This window comes from Sitophilus oryzae, unplaced genomic scaffold (genome assembly GCF_002938485.1).
Source record: "Sitophilus oryzae breed Bouriz unplaced genomic scaffold, Soryzae_2.0 scaffold_1581_pilon_pilon, whole genome shotgun sequence".
NCBI classification, from domain to species: domain Eukaryota; kingdom Metazoa; phylum Arthropoda; class Insecta; order Coleoptera; family Curculionidae; genus Sitophilus; species Sitophilus oryzae.
This window is the reverse complement of record NW_022146260.1, coordinates 186,825-201,555: the sequence shown is the minus strand read 5'-3', so window position 1 is coordinate 201,555 and position 14,731 is coordinate 186,825. Positions and strand designations below refer to the sequence as shown.

At 29.5% G+C, this 14,731-nt stretch overlaps 1 long non-coding RNA gene across 1 annotated transcript; it reads right to left on the bottom strand.

Annotated features, from left to right (window-relative positions):
- Positions 1-640: 640 nt before the first annotated feature.
- On the bottom strand, positions 641-1,050 carry LOC115879522. Its single transcript, XR_004049722.1, has 2 exons — positions 926-1,050; positions 641-674 (listed from the first exon to the last, which is right to left on the bottom strand). It is a non-coding gene; the product is annotated as an uncharacterized LOC115879522 (long non-coding RNA).
- Positions 1,051-14,731: the final 13,681 nt, after the last annotated feature.

Below are 14,731 nucleotides of genomic sequence, written 5' to 3'. Positions count from 1 at the left end.
TTAATGTCATTAGCAAAGGTTTGCAAATTGTCACTGTTTTGTGAACATTAAATTTCAAGATATATTATATTCAATGTCTCAGAATGTCACCTAATAATAATTGTAAAGGTTTTTCTATTGATATTCACTTTATTAATATAAGGTGGGTTTGTAAATAAAATGTTAATGGATAAATGAAGTAACCTCAGTTTATCTTCAAAGAAACACAAGAAAATACAGGTTGTGAATATGTATATACACTGACTTATTTCATCAATATAAATATTTATTTAGCAATATTAATACATTACAACTTTTGTTTCTATTAACTAATTCCACTAAATTTAATAAATAAAATATACAATATATAAATTTAATATACAATTTAGCACTTAGATATTAAATATCTATATGTACTATGCCAAAAAATAAAACAGGAACATCATATTATATCAAGAACTTTTCCCTTTGATGATATTTTTGTTGTTGACAGATTAGACTGATAGTCAAAAACAAAAAATCAATAATATTATGATAGTTGAAACCATTTTTTTTTCAATTTGTTGCAATTAGATTTATTAGTAGAGGTAAAAATCAAGTGTAACTTTTCATACACAGCTGCTGTGTGCATCTGCCATTTGTTTAATTCCATTCCAGTCAATGGTCTTCCATTTAAATCGCTTCAATCTGCAAACCTAAAATTTATTTGTTTTTTGAATGCGTAATTTGAGACAGTGGATAAATAATTAAGACGTAAATAGTTTGAGCCACATGGTTGCTTTATTTTCAGCAAGTCTTTACCTACAGCATACTTCAACTCCATGCATTATGCTAACCATAAGAGAAAATAAAAAATGTATATATTACTAGTCTAAATATTGAGAATTAGGTATACTGAGAATTATTATATCTAATAAGTAAAAATAAAAACAACTAATAATATTACCATAGCTTAATTTCAGAACAGACTCCCATTCTATTGACAGATATTAATATGTTTTCAAGTTCTTCAAAACTAGATATTTCTGAACTTTTCTCTTCAAAAGTAATTTCTGTTTTCCCAAATAAAACAAATAGAGTAAATTAAAACACAACTTTATACCAACAAAAATAAATACTTAATATCTACAACTTATAGACACTTATCAACACAAATTATAATTTTTTTTTTTGGCAAGTAAGTATCATCCCACTCAGCAAAGACTATTTCATTTGAACCTGAAATAAATGTACCTGCCCATCGCTTGTTTGGTGTGCCAACTGCAGCCAAACTATTTTTCAAGTGTGAACATAGTAACTCTACTGTCTGTAACATCAACTGGCACATTAGTAATATCACGAAGAATTTCATTCTCATTCTCAAAGTTAGGTTCTGAAGTTTGATTTTCAACATGATTAATAGGCAGACCTTTTACTTTTTTGAATTAGAAACTTTTTCAGTTGCTTCTCTCCTTACACATGGTGGTTTCCTCTTTCTTTTATTACTGAAATGTGAAGGCGGAGTTAGGAAAAATTATTGGAATTGAACCCTCCTTTAATAATGGTCTACCCCGCTCAATTCTACTGATAGTTCAGTCAGTTAATTTGATCTCATAATGAGTAAAAATATCTTCATCTAGAAAATGTAGTTCACAAACAGCATCTTTGCTGCTAAGTGTCTTGTCTGATCTAGGTATCGCCTTTTGCCACTGCCGTAGCAAGCTAGGATCCTAATAAAAGATATATAATTGTTAAATAAAATAAAAAAAAACATTTTCACTATTAAAGCTGTTATTTTGAAATACGAATCTTGAAGTATAAATATTTAATATTTCACTCAATAGCACTGTTCAAACTGTAGTTAATATAGGTACATGTCAACAGGTAATTTTAGCACCTAGTAAGTATTAGTGTTTAATTTTATAACAAGGCCTCTTAGGTTATGTTATACACATGTTGATTTTAGGCTATATTTCCTATTAATTTGGTTTATAATTTAATCTGTTCACTGACAGTATATAATTTTAATGTTTTTCTTAACATCTATCCATAATTTTATAAATAAATAGTCATACTACTTACATTAGAAGCTTTGAAAAGGCTTGGGTTTCTTTCACACCGTTCTTTATTTGCCTTGTTTTTATTGGGATTCCCACTTGTACAGCCAGGTACAAAGCAATTTCTACTACGACTCATTGTTGTACTGCACAAAAATTCAATTAGAATTAACTATATTTATTAAAAAGCTTACAATTAAATCGTATACTAACAATGAAAATGTAGTATCCCAGTCGATCGCAGTGCCTCTGCTGTCAAACCGAGGAAGCTGCTTAAAAGTGGGGACAGAAATTTCAAATTTGCCCATTGCCGATAAATCTCCTTTTTTAAGCCCTCCATAGTCTGTAGCGTTGGGTCTTATGACTCTTTTTAGTGAGCGCGCTCACTTCGTTCAGCTCACTAATATATATATACTATCCAGTTTGTATGTTAATGGAAATTCTTGCTTTGCTATCATCACTATGGAGGGCTTAAAAAAGGAGATTTATCGGCAATGGGCAAATTTGAAATTTCTGTCCCCACTTTTAAGCAGCTTCCTCGGTTTGACAGCAGAGGCACTGCGATCGACTGGGATACTACATTTTCATTGTTAGTATACGATTTAATTGTGTTTTTAATAAAATTTATAGTTAATTTACTGAATTTTAGCAATTTAACAATGAGTCGTGGTAGAAATTGCTTTGTACCTGGCTGTACAAGTGGGAATCCCAATAAAAACAAGGCAGATAAAGAACGGGGTGAAATAAACCCAAGCCTTTTCAAAGCCCCTAATGTAAGTAATATGACTATTTATTTATAAAAATTATGGATAGATGTTAAGAAAACATTAAAATTATACTGTCGGTGTAGATAAGTATAAACCAAATTAATAGGAAATATAACCCTAATAACTCAGCTGTGTGTCTTTATAACCTAGGAGACTACTAAAATTAAAATAATTAATACTTACTAGTGCTAAATCTGTTGACTTTAATATTAACAGTTTGGGCTGTTATTGGTGAATGATAAATATTTGCTCAGATGTGATCTCAAATAACAGCTGTGGTGAATGTTTTATTTTGTTAACAATTATATATCTTTATTAGGATCCTAGCTTGATACAGCAGTGGCAAGTGACTGCAGATCAGGCTAAGATTGCTGGCAACAAGATACTGTTTGTGAACATTTTCTAGATGAAGATATTATGACTCATTATGAATCAAGTAACTGTGAGGAACATCAATGTCGTGGCCAGTGCATTTCAGTATTAAGGAGTTTCAATTCAAATTTCTGAAATAAAGAAAGAGAAGGCTCCACAATGATAACAGAAGATGGCTGGTTCTAGTGAAAAGAGATAAAGGTCTGCCTGTGTTGAAAATCTCAGAGACTCTTTGAAGATGAGTAATTCGTGTTTAATATTGCCAGTTGATACAGACAGTGGAGACCTATGTTCTAGAGTGAAAAATAGTTAAATATCGAATTATTAAATTTGTTATAAAAGAATTATTTGGATTTTTGACTAGCCGTGTAAGGCAACACTCGTGAGAATAATAAGAAATAATTTGAAAATTATTGTATTGTGGTTGATACTTTTGATTTATTGTTTTTTTTTTTTTTTTTTTTTTTATTTTTTTTATGAATAAACTCTTTAAATTAATATTTTTGTTTTAATTATTTTGTAGCTAGGTATTTTTTAGAATGCATTTTTTTAAATTGTAATTTTTGTGTTCTTGATATGTATGATGTTTCCTGTTTTGTTTTGGCATAGTACATATAGATATTTAATATCTAAGTGCTAAATTGTATATTAAATTTATATATTGTATATTTTATTTATTAAATTTAATTGGAATTAGTTAATAGAAACAAAAGTTATAATGTATTAATATTGCTAAAATAAATATTTATATGATGAAATAAGTCAGCGTATATACATATTCACAACTCTGTATTTTTGTGCTTTTTAGAAATAAACTAGGTATTTATTTCATTAATATTTTATTTACAAACCACCTTATATTAATAAAGAAGTGAATATCAATAGAAAAACCTTTACAATTATTAGGTGACATTGAATATAATATATCTTGAATTTAATTGTCTGAAACAGTGACAATTTGCAAAACTTTACTAATGACATTTAAAACACAATTCAACGCTGAAAAACGCTATTGAACACAGGAAACGTTTCAGCTCAATATACCTACTCTCTAGTTTCAGCTATAAAAAGTTATGGAATAGATAACACCGATCAAAGGGTGCAATGGTAACGTTAGTCTTCAGTTTCCATTTTATGATTAAGTTATTTCCTGATAAAATACTCTTAATTTTCGTTATTCAATCTGTCAATCTCCATAAAACCACTACTAGTTCGAGAAGATTTTAGTATTTATTAAAGTAGTCACACTAAACTGCGTAACAAACATGTCAATTTCAAATGTTTTAATGAAAAACTATGAACCTTTAAACTGCATCAACAAAACTATTAATAAAACACTAACACAAACACCATAAAACTTCTTTCATTTCGCATTTTCTCATCAAAAGAAACAATTGTTTATCAAATCAAAGGTTGAACTGGTGATAAATTTGTTGCTGGAACTTCTATCTTTTTTATACAACAGTTCTAGGGAAGATTTATTTTAGCAGCTTATATGTTTCTTCGGTCGTGTATGCACTAAAAGAACTCACATAATAAAACATTTTTTATAATATCAAGCAGGAAAAGGATATATTAAACCGGCATGCAATATAACTAACTAACTTTTTCAAACTCAAATTTAAGGTTTTGTATTCACAATTTAGCCGCACATTTGCTCAATTAGAAAAAACCACGTTTCTAAAAGCTAACTCTGGTAAAATATGCCCAAATATTAACTTGGCTCTATAATTTATAACAAAATAGTTATTCTTGCCATAAGAAGCTGTGTATTTCTAGTATCCCAATCATCACAAGCGCCCCTAACGGCGATTTTCGAACTTCATTTAGATCTCAAAAACTGGGCCCATAATTTTTGCGTTCGATTCGCCTCCTCCTTTTAGACTCCATACTACAGACAAAAGACAAGTCACCCCCATGTCACCCCATGGTACAAACCTTAGATTAAGAATAAAGTACAACAGGGTTGCCACAAGAAAATTTTTGATTGTGCAGAACTTGACCATAAAAATGTGTAGCATTGTGTAGCAATCCATGACCATGACCCATGACCAATAATTGTAAACTATCCAATTAGACCAAGAATAAGACGTAAAATCGCCAAATTTTAAAGCATAATTACGAGTCTCGATAAGAGTCTCACTTCCACTCGTTTGTATACGTCAATATATTCATTTCCCATTTCACTTCTTCTCATGCCAGCAAATATTGCAATGACGTCAAAATTGACGAAACTTTTTATTTTATGAAAAAATTAGACCGGTTAAAGTCTGTTTTAAAACTGTAAAACAATTCAAGGACTGTTTAATGCCAATTTTGTCCATAGAAACTGCAGTCCTTGCTGATATGGGAGGAAAAGTGAAATAGGGATTGAATATTATTCACGTATGCTAACGAGTGGACCGAACTACTGTGAAATTTGGCCTCTGAATTTGGCCAAAGTACGTGTTATGTATTATTTAAGGAATTAAACAGTCCTGTCTATTTACCGTTTTTGACTCGACCAATGCGTGACCGAAATGATGTTTGTCAGTTCAAAATTTAGAGTTTACTTGCGGCCTCTTTTAATGTAACTCAAACAACTTAAATAACCTAGATAGCAAAAAGCAAAAAAACAGCTTTTGTCAGCTGATTTACTGTTTTGGTATTATTTTTTATAATAAATATGTAAATTGTCAAAATGTGTAGCACAGGCCATTGTGGTGTAGCTGTGCAGTCATGGAAGCAAATGTGTAGCAAAATACACAATTGTGTAGCTTGTGGCAACCCTGAAGTACAAACACAGGTACAAAGAAAACAAGGTATGATCGATAGCGGCCCTAATTTCATTCAGTTTGCGCATACCACCTGTGACGTCATACGCCATACAAAAAATATCCATATTGTCAAAGAATATCTTAATACAAACAAAACTATAATATTCTTTGATATTGTTCAATTGCCACTAATAAAAAAGACATAAAATAGGGAAGAATTAGGACATAACCCCAAAAGTTATGTCAGATCATCGAGCTTGATATTTGAAAAGTTATGATATATTTATTATGTGTTCATGTGTTTGACAATTTGAAATTAGCGCGAAGAGCTTGCCGACCAATAGTGCCGTTTATCACCTGTGACGTAGTGACCAACCTGCGCAATATCATACCTTGTTTTCTTTGTATTATGGAGTGTAGAGGTAAGGAGAAACAACTCCGTGCATTAAAATATGGTCAAAAAAAGGGAAGAATTAGGATGGCGCTGCTGTAGCAAAAACCTAAAATTTAAGACATGCGCCGAACATTTTTAGAACAGCTGATTCAAAGAACATTTGATCGTCTAATGCATAGATAAAAGAAAAAAAAAAAATTTTTCAAAAAAAATACAAATTTATTTTTAATGTCAGCATGAAATAAAATTACAGATTTTTATTCAGCAGCAATAGACTAGGCTCTTTTTTTATTGCTCTCATAAGTTATTTCGCAAATGTCATTCAAGACGACGAAAACATTATTCTGATCGTTTAGCTAAAATTAATGTTTTATAATTAAATTTGAAAAAAATTATTTAAAGTAATAAAAAAAAAAAAAAGGTTTTAAAAATAAATATAAATGTTTTTTTTTTTTATTAAAGTTTTTAATACCAAACATTTATTTAGTATAAAAGTAAGTCAACATGTGGTTTTTATTAATCAATTATTAAAGCAATAGACTGAGCCTCTTTTTTATTTTTTCGTAAATTAATTAAAGTTATTTGCGTAAAATTCTCATTCAAGATGAAAAAAAGCTTTAGTTTAAAATTATGTTAATTATTAGGAAAAACTTTTTTGTTTTTTGTGTGGTATTAATAAAGTTATGTTATAGTAATTATAGTATAATTATAACAGTTATTATTATTTATTTAGTTAATAAAAATTAAGCCAATATAATGTAATTTTAATAACTGTAGCAAGTATTTATTTCGTTTTGCCAATCGTAGTTGCCTTCATTAGTGGTGGATTTTAAATGTTGTGTCGGATGGTTACTATTATACTACTTCTAGACAAGATTGTGTGCAGGATTAATGCTTCTTTTTACTCCCAGCTAATTCCTGGCTTGTGGTTGGGGTGGTAATATAATTTTATAGCCGCTTCCAGATCCTCATGTCTTCCTTGTAGTTCACCCAATAGAATCGTTCTCGCAGCTTCCTCCCAAGTTGGTAGTTGCTGTTCATTCAGATAGTGGATTTTTTAAATATATTTGGTAGTCGGATGGTTTAACTATCGTAACAATAACTACTTTTAATAATTCTTTTCTCAATCCCTTTGCACTATAATTTGCATCCCACGTATTGTAATATTTTTTCCTTTTGAATTTCGTTTCCTATTGTCCCACGGCTTGAGACGTAATGTTATAGCCCTTCCAGATCCTCATGTATATCCCTTTTCCTTGTAGTCCACCCAATAGAACTTTTCTCTTAGCTTCCTCTCAAGTTGGTTCATTAAGAATAGTGGATTTTAACCATGTTTTGTACTCGGATGGTTTAACACTGTACTGTAGACAATCATAAATAAAATTGTATACCCAACACATATTGGCCAAACTTCAACAGACTGTAATATCCATAAACCTCATCAGAAGAAAAAATTATTTTTTGGTCTAAAATGTTTTTATTTTTCGTTATTAGAATAAATTTACCTGGAATTTGTTAAATTCATTACAACATTGAATAAAAGATGCAAAGTGTTTATACATACTATAATAGATAATCTTCAATTTAAAAAGTTATGTGATAGACTCTGCTTGTAGGATCTAGACTGATAAACTCAATTTCTTTAATTGATATAACCAATAAAGTAGTAATGCTGAAATTTTTGGTTTTTGGATTTGTGCAATAAGGTCATTATTTCCATTTATTGATGCTGTTATTGCTCTACAAAATTTTGAATCTTAATCAAGGGATGTTTATGTGTATAATATTACTATTTTATGTGTATAATAATACTTGTAATGATCGAAAAACACGGCGTGCAGTTGGCTTGGAAATGAATCATCTCGATGACATTCTCCATATCATTTTACATATAAAAAGAAGCAATCCTTCAATTCATAGTCATCGCTTGACGCTGTTTTTTATTCAATCAAATTGTACTTTACGTAATATAATTATTCATTTAAATGGTTCCTGTTTTAGTTGCTTGTGTTCATATTTTGGTTTTTTATTCTGTTGTTGCTCTACAAAATGTTAATATTTATGTGTATAACATTAATCTCTTTTTTTATAGATAAATACTATGTGTATAATATTCATTTAATGGTGCCCTTCTTGCTTGTTGCTGTTGTTGCACCTCAGAATTTAAATTAACCTGAGGAAGTAGGTAGAGCTTCATCCTCCAACATTTTCTTATGTAAATACTGCAAGTGGACAGTATTTCTGATGACAATTTTATCAATAAACTTTAAACATTTGTCTTTAAAACGAAACTGCCATACCTTATCTGTAGATTTCAAAGCAATATCTAAATGCTTTTGACCTTCGCTGTAATCTAATTCTTGTTTGAAAATCAATACCTAATACACTAATATTATCCTGATGATTTTGATTTTTGATAGATTATTAAAAATACAAAGCACTTACAGTTTAACTATATTTTTGAAGTACCTACAACTTTATTTATTTCCTACTTTTATTTGTTTATAAAAATGCAACAATTTTAAAAAACTTAAAAAAAAAATAAAATCATTAAAATTAAATTTATTAAAAAAAAAAAAAAAAAAAAAAAAAAGTAAAAAAAATATAACTTTGTAACATATATTCGATAACTTAACGAAAATGTTTACTACACTTTTGATTGACTCTAAATTTTTACATATTAATACAAATAATACAATACTGGAAGTTATGAATAATGTATTTTACAGGCTTTGCCTTTGTTCTTTATTTTTCCGTCAGCTATTTCCAATCAATCTTCCCGGGAAATGATTTGATAAAATTAAAAAAATTGTTAAATTAATAAATAAAGACAAAATATTGATAAACAATAATTATTTATATTCTAAAATAAAAACAAAAACTTTTTTTGGGTTGTTTGATAATATTTTATTTTTATTCTCTGATCTATGGTTACTTTTCATTTTTTAGATTTATGCGTTTTTAGCGCCACTGTGGTCATTTGGCGAACCCTTATTCTTCCCATTTTGTGACCACTTTTTCAATAAAAGTCCCATAAGAGTTATTTCTCCTTACCTCTACACTCCATACTTTGTATCAAGCCCCGGGGTGCAACTTTGTTCAAGTTAGCAACCGATCGTTTAGAAACGATGTCGAAACCAGATCGGGGTAAAGGTGTGGATCCGGTGGCTGACCTTGAAGCCCATATTTGCTGCTTTTGATCATCGATACTACGCAAGCGCACATCTTCGATGTTGCCAAATTGCAGTTTATTTTCGAATTATTTGCAGTTGAAATTTTTTTTTTGGGTGTTAATCAATAATAATACAAATTCTATAATTAATTTTATATTTCAGATTTTATCATTGATACTCGAAAATTAAAAGGTAAGAAGGATAATTAAGGATTGTGAAATGAAAAAGTATTTATAATATATAAAATTGTAATAATAAATAACATTTATTTATAATGTTTACATTAAATTTAAAATTTTATCTTTACGCGATTTTTTCTGTAATGGTTTTTAAAAAAACTTATTAAGAATTATTTTATTTCTTTCCAAGTTAATTTAATTTCTACTTATTTACAGGCAACAATATTTTTGATTAATATAATGTATTGATGTTTTTTTTGGAAAGTACTACCATGACGGGTCTTATTATAGAACAATAAACGTCAATCGGAGATAGAGGTAACATTTTACCTATTATATAATGGTTACTAATATAATATACTTTGATTATAATTATGTTTGTATCAAATAAATTTCTTAAAAATATAAAGCATAGAATATCAAGTTAGTGGATTTTATCGAAGAGTGTGTTTGAATAAGACTAAAATAACTTTAAATGTTTTATCTTTGTCTCTTTAGAAGGGAGATGGTTTGTATCGTAAAATACATTACAGTATTTAATATCGTGTACTTTGTTATTTCTTTTGCTTAATTTACTGTAATTTCTTGTTTCCTATAATTCCAAATCTTGACAATTAATGTGGTGAAGGTTGAGTTTTTTGATCTTATTAGTTTTATAAGATAATAATAATAATGAAATACAAAGACTAAATTAAGAATTAGTTTGTGATAAAAGATACTAAGATCTTTCTTATAATTTTGTTATGTCTTCATCTTAATACTGTATTATGCTTGGTCTGGAAAATAAATGTTAAATATCTTAATTTTGCATATCCTATTCAACTTCCAATTAGGAAAAATATGGTTTATAAATTATATTTTTAATTGTTATTTTATTTGAGTCCTTTTTTGTTTATACATTATAAAATGTAGCAGAAAAATTAATACAATATATGTATAAGCAGAATTAAACAAGGTAACTGTTAATGTTTGCTGAAGCTGATTCTACACAAATTTAATTACGGAGGCTAAAAGGCCTTTTAAGGGCTCCGTAGTTTTGATGGAATGTTAAAAAAAATCTATTATGAACATGACATGGAGCTTACAGCATTTAAAAAATTTAAAGAAAAAAAAAATTTGGAATTTTTAATAGGCACTATTTTAAACGTAGCATAATAATCTGTAGGAATCCTAGAGTTTTATTTCTAATATTTTAATTGAACTGAAAATACATAATAATAAGCGTTCACGTGTTGTGCGAAATATTAAAATAATATACCGCGTACTATCATTGAAAAAAAAAATAGCGTCAGCAATGACTATGAAATGAAGATCGCTGTCATTTTATGGAAATATCCTCAATCGTCATTTCCCAGACAACTGGACGCCGTTTTTTCGATCATACGGTATATATTGACAAAAAAACACTGAAAAGCACATATTTGTTTTCAACTGAAAATAATTCCAAATAACTCACAATCTGGCAACATCGAAGATGTGCGCATGCGTAGTGTCTGTGACTATATGCAGCAAAAACTCGTTTCAAGGTCAGCCACCGGATCCACACCATTACCATTTGCTGTGTAAAGTTAATAGACATATTTTTTAATACATTAAATTATATTAAAGTAATAAAAAATATGTTGGTAAAGGTGTGGATCCGGTGGCTGACCTTGAAGCCCATATTTGCTGCTTTTGATCATCGATACTACGCAAGCGCACATCGTCGATGTTGCCAAATTGCAGTTTATTTTCGAATTATTTGCAGTTGAAATTTTTTTTTGCGTGTTAATCAATAATAATACAAATTCTATAATTTCAGATTTGAAACATGAACAAAGTTGCACCCCCGTTCTCAGAACAGCGACACGTCAAGAGGACCAATGAGATTTGTACAAAATTCAAACAGCTGTCAATTTTAAATTTAGTACAGCTCCCATTGGTTGTTTGAAATGTCAAACTGTGTCGCCAGCGACAAGGCCGACAAGACGTCGTTCTGAGAACAGGGCTTCATCAAAGAGTAGATAAGACTACTACTCTTTGACTATGGTTTGTTCAAAAAGCGGCACGCGGCGTAGTACAAGGCTTGATCATTTTTTAAGAAATTTTTGATTGTTAATTTTATTTTTCTGCAAACTAAACAGTTGTTTTTTATTAAAAAATAGCAGACAAAGGTAAGAAAGGTAATGTCCATGCCTAAGTTTTTATTTCACTGGCTATTCTTTCTAGAAATTATACCATCCAGCCCTCCTATTTAATTATTAAATGAAAGTGTGAAAGAGATATCAAGGTCTATTCTGTTAAAATATCATCCGACCAGTCTAGGCCCTGTTGTGAACCAGAAGGTGTGCTAAGTTGGATGTTGGATATAGAATGGAAGGAATATCATGGCCGAGAACAAGGCATAATTGTATGCCCCTTGATGTAGGGGGGTAGGTTTGTTTCTAATAGGCAGTAAAACCAAAAATTCTACTGTGAATCTTCATATTCTAGGCCTGTAAAGATAAATAATTCCTGGAGCCATCTCGAGGTATAGTACTCAAGTCGGATCGAATCAATAGATAGCACAATGAAAAGAAATAATAGCCATCATAAAACTGTAAATATGTATATAACTAGTACAATGTAGCTATTTAACTGTAAGTACAATGTAGCTAGATATTTAGTAGAATAGGGGTATTATAAATTAATACAAAATACAATAATTGGTCACTCTTTCCATTCCCATTCAATTCTTCCCATTTAATCATTTTCCCATAAAAAAAGGAAAATTAAAATTAAGAGTGCCCTTAACCAAAAATAGTGAAATAAATGGAGATAGTCAAATTTTATATTAGCGTGTAAGACTTTGAATAAAAAGGTGTAAAAGGATTATAAATGCTGTATTTATATCCTTTAATATCATGATAATATAAAAATTGAGTAGGTATCTCCATTTATTTCACTGTTTTTGGTTAAGGGCACCCTTAGTTTTAATTGCCTTAAAAATAATAAGTATAATAATAATTTAAATCTCCCGCTCTTTCATAGTTCGTACCTGTAGCCAAGTAGAGGGCGCTAAAAGCGCAATCTCCCAATATTTTACCACGCGATTCACCACTCTCTAAACTATTAACTTTCTCTATGGTGGAACCGCTTTTGCTATTTCACTTTCCCGCCCCTGGTGAATACCATAGAGAAGCTGGTAAAGGTGTGGATCCGCTGGCTGACCTTGAAGCCCATATTTACTGCATTTGATCATCGATACTACGCAAGCGCACATCGTCGAGGTTGCCAAATTGCAGTTTATTTTCGAATTATTTGCAGTTGAAAATTTTTTTTGAGTGTTAATCAATAATAATACAAATTCTATAATTAATTTTATAATTTCAGATTTATCTTATCATTTTATATATCAGATATCCAAAATTAAGGAATGATATATAAAATTGAATATATAAAATTGTAATAATAATAAAACATTTATTTATATATTTACATTAGAATTAAAAATTATCATTTACTGATTTTTTCTTAATGGTTTTAAACTTCTTAGAATTATTTTATTTCTTTCAAGTTATTTAATTTCTAGTTATTTACAGGCAACAATAGTTTTGATTATATATAGGTATTGATGTATTGAAGTACTACCATGACGAGTCTTATAGAACAATACACGTCAATGGGAGATAGAGGTAACATTTTACCTATAATGTTACTAATATAATATACTTTGATTATAATGTTGGTATCATAATTTCTTAAACATATCAAGTTAGTGGATTAATAGCAATTTTAGACATATATTTTTTATCGAAGAGTTGTGGTGATAAGACTAAAATAAGCTTTATGTTTTATCTTTTTCTCTTTAGAAGGGAGATGGTTTGTGTCGTAGAATACTTTACAGTATTTAATGTCGTATACTTTGATATTCTTTTCTTAATTTACTGTAATTTCTTGTTTCCTATAATGCCAAATCTTGACAATACGGTGAAGGTTGAGTTTTGATCTTATTAGTTTTATCACAGATAACACATAATCTTTTTTATGTGTTATCTGTGGTTTTATACCTGTGTTTATACAAGCCCAAATTAAGACTTAGTTTGTGATTTATATTAAGATCTTTCTTATATTTGTTGTCTCAATCTTAATACTATATTATGCTTTGTCTGGAAAATAAATGTTAAAATATCTTAATTTTGCATATATCCTATTCCATCCTTCCATTAGGAAAAAAATGGTTTATAAATCATATATCACATATGCTAAGAAAATCACATAAATTAGGTGTAAGAATAGAGAAATCTTAAGGTAGCAGAAAAATTAATGCAATATATGTATAAGCAGATTAAACAAGGTAACTGTTAATGTTGCTGAAGCTGATTCTACCATTTTAATTACGGAGGCTAAAAGGCCTTTTAAATTAAGGCCTCCGTAGTTTTGATGGAATGTTAAAAAAACTATTATGAACATGACATGGAGCTACAGCATTTAAAAATTAAAAAAAAAGAAAAAACTTGGACACATCCCTTTTAATTTCCCGAATTTTTAATAAAGCCCTTTTTAAACGTAGCATAATAATCTAGAGCAAATAGATTAATTATAGGAATCTAGAGTTTTATTTCTATTCAGGTATTGTGCGAAATATTAAAATAATAACATAAATAATATACCGCGTACTATGATTGAAAAAAAATAGCGTCAGGGATGACTATGAAATGAAGATCGCTGTCATTTTATATGGGAAATGTCCTTAATCGTCATTTCCCAGCCAACTGGACGCCGTTTTTTCGGTCATACGGTATATATTGACAAAAAAACACTGAAAAGCACATATTTGTTTTCTACTGAAAATAATTCCAAAATAACTTGCAATCTGGCAACATCGAAGATGTGCGCATGCGTAGTGTCTGTGACTATATGCAGCAAAAACTCGTTTCAAGGTCAGCCACCGGAACCACACCATTACCAATTGTACCGAGAAGCTTTATATTTTTCTATGATGACTTTATATTTCTTATATATATATATATATCTATATTCTCTGTGGTTCAGTTAATGATTCTATGGTGAACACTATGCTTGACAGGCTTGACTGTGGGCTTGACACTTGACAC